General features: G+C 32.2%; 1 long non-coding RNA gene across 10 annotated transcripts; it reads right to left on the bottom strand.

The window, feature by feature from the left end:
- Window positions 1–242: 242 nt before the first annotated feature.
- On the bottom strand, window positions 243–6,161 carry LOC145574407 (uncharacterized). Of its 10 annotated transcripts, XR_014098067.1 has the most exons (9): window positions 5,987–6,161; window positions 5,734–5,791; window positions 5,593–5,652; window positions 5,406–5,476; window positions 4,424–4,639; window positions 2,297–2,358; window positions 2,137–2,217; window positions 1,179–1,306; window positions 469–1,073 (listed from the first exon to the last, which is right to left on the bottom strand). It is a non-coding gene; the product is annotated as an uncharacterized LOC145574407 (long non-coding RNA). The 10 variants fall into 10 exon arrangements; XR_014098064.1 differs by adding an exon at window positions 243–427 and having other exon boundaries at window positions 960–1,073; window positions 5,406–5,791; XR_014098063.1 differs by having other exon boundaries at window positions 471–1,073; window positions 5,406–5,652; window positions 5,987–6,160.
- Between the last annotated feature and the right edge of the window lie 693 nt (window positions 6,162–6,854).

Here is a 6,854-nt window from a genome sequence, read left to right as displayed (position 1 = left end):
CTCGTTAATTATAACAAGAGTAATTTGTTGAAACTTAAAACTGATTGATTGTCTATATATGTTTTTTTTTTCAAACTTTCCTCATTTTATAAACAAAAATATCTTCTAATATTAAGAATTTTATTTAAATGTTTAACAAATGAGAAAAAGGGTTAATTTTTAACAACTTACATAATAATTTTTGTAAAAAAATAAGATTGTATTAAATTGAACAGCTAAGGAAAAATCGAAAAATTATAAAAGTTGTTTACATTATGGCACATGTTATTTACAATTTTTCCTCAAATTTTCAAATTGAAATCTACAAAATTTCTACTAAATACAATCAAACCAGACCCCATCAATCTCCAAAAAAATAACCAACTTTCTGCCATTGACACCTCGTGGTTGCTCAATTAAATCGACATAAGAATGCAAGTAGAAAAACCTGAAATATTGCAAAGAGGCAATTTTATGTAGCCACAATATAAATTAGAAAACTCCAACTATTCACCTTAAGAATGGCTTAAGATATACTTCAATAACCACTAAGTTGTCACTGAACAAATAAGATATGAGCCTTCCCAAAAAAAAACAATTAAGATATGTTAGCCTTTACTATAGCTAGATATCCAGATTGATGGTCCTTATTCATTTCCATAAGGAAGTAAAATATTGTTGTTCAAAACTCCCAAACGAAAGGAAGTTTCGGAAAGAAGCATCCACGCACATAAACATATTAGCTGAAGTAAGAAAAAACTCTAGAATCTAAAACTTGTGAACCAGTTAATAATTACTGGTATAAGAACATTAAGGTTAGTAAGGTATTACGTTTTTCTCTCTATTTTATTATATCCCAAAGCCTGGTTATATCATCACCACAAACAAAAGTTAGTCTTTTGACTCTTACAGACACTTGGATCCACCTATACACATTTTCAATCACACAAGCACTTGATCTTGAGAACTTGGACAACAACCTGTATATTTGTCTATCTTACGACATTGTGTGTGCTGTTAGAGCAACAATACACTTGTTCCTGATTCCAATTTTCGAATCTCTTTCGTTGCTTCATAGCTAACCCATCTGTCATCTGTAGTCACAAAACAGTATATTGTAGGAAATAAGGAACTTATTAACTACTCTGAATACATTGGATAATCAGTATAATTCAATGAAGTGTATTACATGACAGTACATTAGAATAAAGTCAAATCGAAGGAAGTTCCGGCTTAGAGTTGGAGTTATACTTGCTGCTCCTTCTAGTAGGCTAGGGAGATGTTGTGCAGCATCCTTCGGCATTTAGAGAGGATTTGAGAGTGTTTACTGCATGTAATCCATATCCGACAGCCATCAGTCCAGCTCCTACTTTGTCCAGCATTATTGTAATTGAATAAAATATTTACAATTTTAATGAGGAAATATACAAAGTGCACAGATGAGTGATTATCATGAGAATATTTGATTTCGACTGATCAAATAGTAGCCAAACCCGAAAATATACGAAATAAAATCATTTTCACTTATTTGGGATAATCTAAAAACCACGTTCAATGGTAGAAGATAAAGGAATTTGCAGTATCACACTATCACATGCTCATATTCTTAAGGCTTAATAGTCACTTAGATGAGAACTCTATAATATCAATTGACCACCAGAGATAAAACAGACAATCAGAACCTATATTCAGAACAATGCACTTAAGGTAGTTATCAATTACCAAATACTTGAAAAGTTGGTTTTTCTTCCTTCTTTTCAATCTTAAACGTTATATCAAGTATCAACTACCACATAGCTTTGCAACTATTAGAAAAGGACATTATGGAGCATGTTTTCATTATAACAAGAATTTGATTGTATTATTATTCTATCTTTTTATTATTTTTTTAATTATTTGTTTTTCATACATTCATCATGTAATAATCATTTTTATTAACCAATAATATGCTTATCATCTTTACTTAACTCTCAGAAACATTTAAACACCATTAAAACCACAGCTTGCTTGCTAGTATAATATAATCTCAGCTCAAAACGCTTACATGAATGTACATAACTGCAAAATATATATATTCCAAGTAAAATGACATGAGTAAGAGATTTGAACCAATATCATTTCCTTTCCTCAAAGCTTTTCAGGGCAGTGATAAGATACCTTGCAATCTCGGAGCTCAACATCTAAATCCAATTTCTCTTCTTGCTCAAAAACATACATGTCATGGTACTTTTGAACTTCCTAGGAGAGTAAAAGATACAAATAGGTAAATAATATGTCATGTGATTCAAGTAAGGAAAAACAGAAAACAAAACTTTACCTTTCTACTTTGTTCGAGCTCCATCCCATCTCCAACTACTGCTCTATCTTCTCATTCCTTCCCTGTTAAAAATAATGCAAGCCCCAAGAAATAATAAGCAGGGATATGGAAGCTAATACAAATATTTCCCACTCACTAACACTGACGACTAAATTATAACTAATCAATTTAGAGAGATTAATCCCTGAGTTGACCCTTGACAGCTTGATTAAAGAAACTAATGACAATATAACAACAATAATCATGAAATCAAATTATACCAAATTCCAATTAATTAAAATCAAAATACCTGGGCAACTTCGTAAGCTGAGAGAAGGCTCAGATCATCTATTTTTTTTTTTTTTTTTATGGTAAATAATGAGTTCTACCTTATAAAATTAAAAAAATTAAAAATGGCAGAGGAGGTTCAGATCGGCATAGCATCAAACAATATATTTGGTGTGGCTATTCAAGCAAGGGAAAAATCAACCATAACGTCAAACCAAATCTGAAAGAGATGCGCATTTGAGGAGCAAGAAAATATCAACATGCAAACACACCCATCAAATTGCTGCCAAGCCAAATGACAAATTACCCAAAACAAGAAATGCCCACAAAAACCAAACTGAAAATTGATTACTATAAACAATTATTTATCCTCATAGCCTTCAAGTTCTCTGATCATTCAGCTACCAATTAAATCATAAAAATAATTATCAAAAATCGAACAACTCAATTAACCTATTTCATCAATTCACCAGCAAATAAAATCAGAAAAAATACAGAACAAAAAACCTATTTCATACAAAAATACAGAACAAAAAACCTATTTCATCATTTCACGAGCAAATAAAATAAGAAAAAATTGGGAAAAAAATGAAGAAGATCTATTTGCGAGCCTTTCTTATTTGGGAGATCAGTAAATGAAGAATATTCAGAACCAACTTTCTGTTCGACAGCCACTCAATTTGGATAAATTTTCAAAACTACCACCACCCAGTTCAAATCCACATTTAAACTCGTGTCAAACAAATTTCCAGCTTCAATGAAAGCATAAATTTATCCTAAGGCTGATACATTGGGGAAATGAAATTGTTATCTCCGTCCTTACAATTAATCTTCACTCCTGAATTCTCACACTTTAGGGCATTAATTTGATTGATTACATAATGCTCAATTAACAAGACATTATTTTCCCCCTTTTTATAACCCTTTAGTGCAGAGGCAGAATAATTTTAAGTTAGTCATACTTAATGTCTTGACGATACATTTGTGTACTATATCTTCCAAATTCATAAATTCGGTAGATCAATTGTTCTAGGACAATTAAAAACAACTTGCAATAATCAGAGAAATGAAAAATGTCTTGTTACACTTATTTTGTGGGATATTTTATGGATTTTACTTCAATGTGGAAAAGTAATTTCTTTAGCTTGAAGTTCATATATAGTGGAATACACCACCTAACCCAATTGCTCACCAATAACTTGAGCATGGGTTCAAACAGGCTTCTCAAAATATCTAAATACCAACACAACGCGTCTCAAATGCATGTACAAAAACCAATTCAATATAATCACCCCCATAAACTTTATGAAGAACTCATGGGATTCAAACCACTAATCACAGAAGCTGCTTCTGTGTCTACTGTTTCCTAAGTGGCACGGAAGTCGTTTTCCGTTTCCTTCAGTGAAAAGCTCTTGAATGGTTCAAATCAATAACCAACAATACAGTAGTAGTACATTTTAGATTGTTCATAAAATATGTTCCATTGAATTATAACTGCAAAAACAGAAATCAAACAATCTCCTTTCCCATTTTCAAACAACAAAAATTGGACAAAAATTGTCCTAATTCAAACACATTAACCTAATCCAAAATCAAAAGGTCAAATTAATCGGCAGCATTCCACAGTAATAGACTAATACATGAAATCAACAATCAAAACACAAAACAAAGTACCACATTTAGTATACAGAACATATGCTTTTTTATTGGATAAATATCAAGTGTGTTTAGATTTTATTGCTATTTTGGTAAGACTCCTACTACATAATATCCACCAATTGCCCTTAGCACAAAACCAATATGCGGATAAGATTACAAAAGGTGGAGCAGAGAAATGTGACTGAGATTGACAAGACTTACGCTATTTTTATCAACTTCTTTGATAACATCTTCAAGATAAAGGCCCTGTTCTTGACAGGTTTGTTGGAGCTCATCAATGGTAATACATCCACTGCCATCCTTGTCAAAGTACTGAAGGGCAGCAACAAGATGTCCCTCACACTCGAGCTTGTTGAGATAAATTGTAGCAACTATAAATTCCCCATAGTCAATCGTACCACTATTGTCAATATCAGCCTGCACAATATAACATGGTTTAGAAGAATGTACATGTCTAAGAAATAGAAGCTTAAACAAGAAAAGTGATGTCATAATTAAGAACTTGCCTCTCTTCATCGTATCTCAAGCTAAACAAAAGAGATGATTTCGGATAACTTTGTTGATAATACATACAAATATATTGGAAAGGAAGCAGTAATCTTTAAGATTATACACTAATATAGTCAAAATATTATTTTAAGGGATGCCCATGTGAGAGAGCCTAAAGAGAAGCTAATTACACCAGGCTCACCGCTCACACAAAGTAACAAAAAAAGAGTTTTGACCGTAGTCTTAACTCTTCAACACAACATATATATCAACAGTAGCATCGTTTAACAATACTATTTCTACTACAACTTGTCTTTCGACAATATAACAACAATTTAAGAAATTAATGACAAAATAACAACAATAATCATGAAATCAAATTATACCAAATTCCAATTAATTAAACTAAAATAAAACAAAACAATCAATTTAATTGCAAAAAATACAGGAAATCTCACCCATACCCAGATCTTTGACACTTTAGAGCACTCATATACAGATACTAATCGGAAACCCTCGAATTTTGAATCGAATGGAATCGAAAAATTCCCCAAACTGAATAAAGGAAACCATGGGAATGAAGAGATACCTTAGTAGCAAGTTGCTAAGTAAATTTCCCCAATCAAAATTCAGTAAAAATAAAACCCCAAAAACCCAGAAAAATCAGAACCAGTAAAAAATTTACAAAACTCACATCTCTTCAGGCATCCCAACCATTGTTGGACCCATCATCGTCTTCTTGCTCTAAATTCCAAAATCCACAATCTACAAAATTACACAGCAAAAAAAATGCAGAAATTAAAGAATCTCAACGATTTTCACACAAAAAATAACGATCAAAGCATAATCTCAAATTGGGAAGAAATAGGGAGAATAGAAACTTGGGTTTTTCGGGCTAAGAATACACTGTGAGCCTTGCTTGAGCTATCACATGTCTCGATCTGCAGCAAAAAAGAAAAATGCAGCACAATGACACACCACACAAACCCACATAAATCAAATTATATCAATCTAAATGCTACCTGATAAATTATTCTGATCTGAAATCAAACAAATGAGGGAAGGATACCTGAAGACCAGCTGTAAGAACAGCAAGAAATGTGAGCCAAAATTCGTCAGAATTTCACTACTCTTTCATAAAAAATAGTCCAAAAATTACATGTAATCCACCTAAGAACCCTAATTTGACTAAATCAACGATAGAGCGAAATTAAACCCTAGATGGTGAAAATTAAATAAGATTATTGGGAAAAAAAAAAAGAAAAAACATTATACCTCAGAAACTGATTCAATGGAGGAGAGAAAACTCAAAGTAGGCTTCAATGGAGAACTCAGAGTGCGCTTTAATGGAGAACTCAGAGTGCGCTTCAATGGAGGAGAGACAGAAATTTGAGGATGCTTATTAGGAGAAAAGTGAAGATGAGAGGACTCAGAGGAGCAAAAGCACGAGAGAGAAATGGGACAATCCAAAATAGACAAAAGCGAAAGGACAATCCTACCCCTGGAATTTTGGTGCTCCAACAAGGGAGACAAAGGGCAAAGGCGTAATTTTACTGTTCCTAATGAACAGTAAAATTGGAAGGAACTTGGGTGCAACAGTAAGTTGCTTCGGGGCTTTTTAAGAGTTAAGGATATACTATTCACATAACTTATTTTGACTTCGTTTTGTGATTCATTGTCAAAAAAAGAAACATGGTCACATAGGAGATCTGGTTAGATTTGTCTCTATGTTTATTTTTCAAATATAAGTTTTTTACTGGGTATAAATTTTGCTAAGCTAATAAGTAACTAAAGAAATTTAAATTTAAAACTATGTGTTGACAAATGTGTTTAAATGAAATATGTCAACTAATATGAAGTCTATGAACTTGTGAAGTAGTTATCTAAGTCTTTTTTCTTTTTTGGCAACTAGTGCCAATTCAAAGTCTTTAATCCACGTAAAGTCGAGTCTTCTTGATGATATAAATCGTAACCTACAAGGTTGGAAGTTTCTTATGTGGGGCTTATAGAGAACTTTTGCTTAAGTTTCTTCAAAAATAGTCACATAGATTGCACCTTTCTTTTATAATTGTTACACTTTTCCTTTTTTTAATGGTATAGGTTTACTAATTTTTAATTGCCCCTTCTTTTGCCTACCAAAAGT

This window comes from Chenopodium album, chromosome 13 (assembly GCF_948465745.1).
Source record: "Chenopodium album chromosome 13, dcCheAlbu1.1, whole genome shotgun sequence".
In the NCBI taxonomy this organism is placed as follows: Eukaryota; Viridiplantae; Streptophyta; class Magnoliopsida; order Caryophyllales; family Amaranthaceae; genus Chenopodium; species Chenopodium album.
This window is presented reverse-complemented; position numbering and strand designations above follow the sequence as displayed.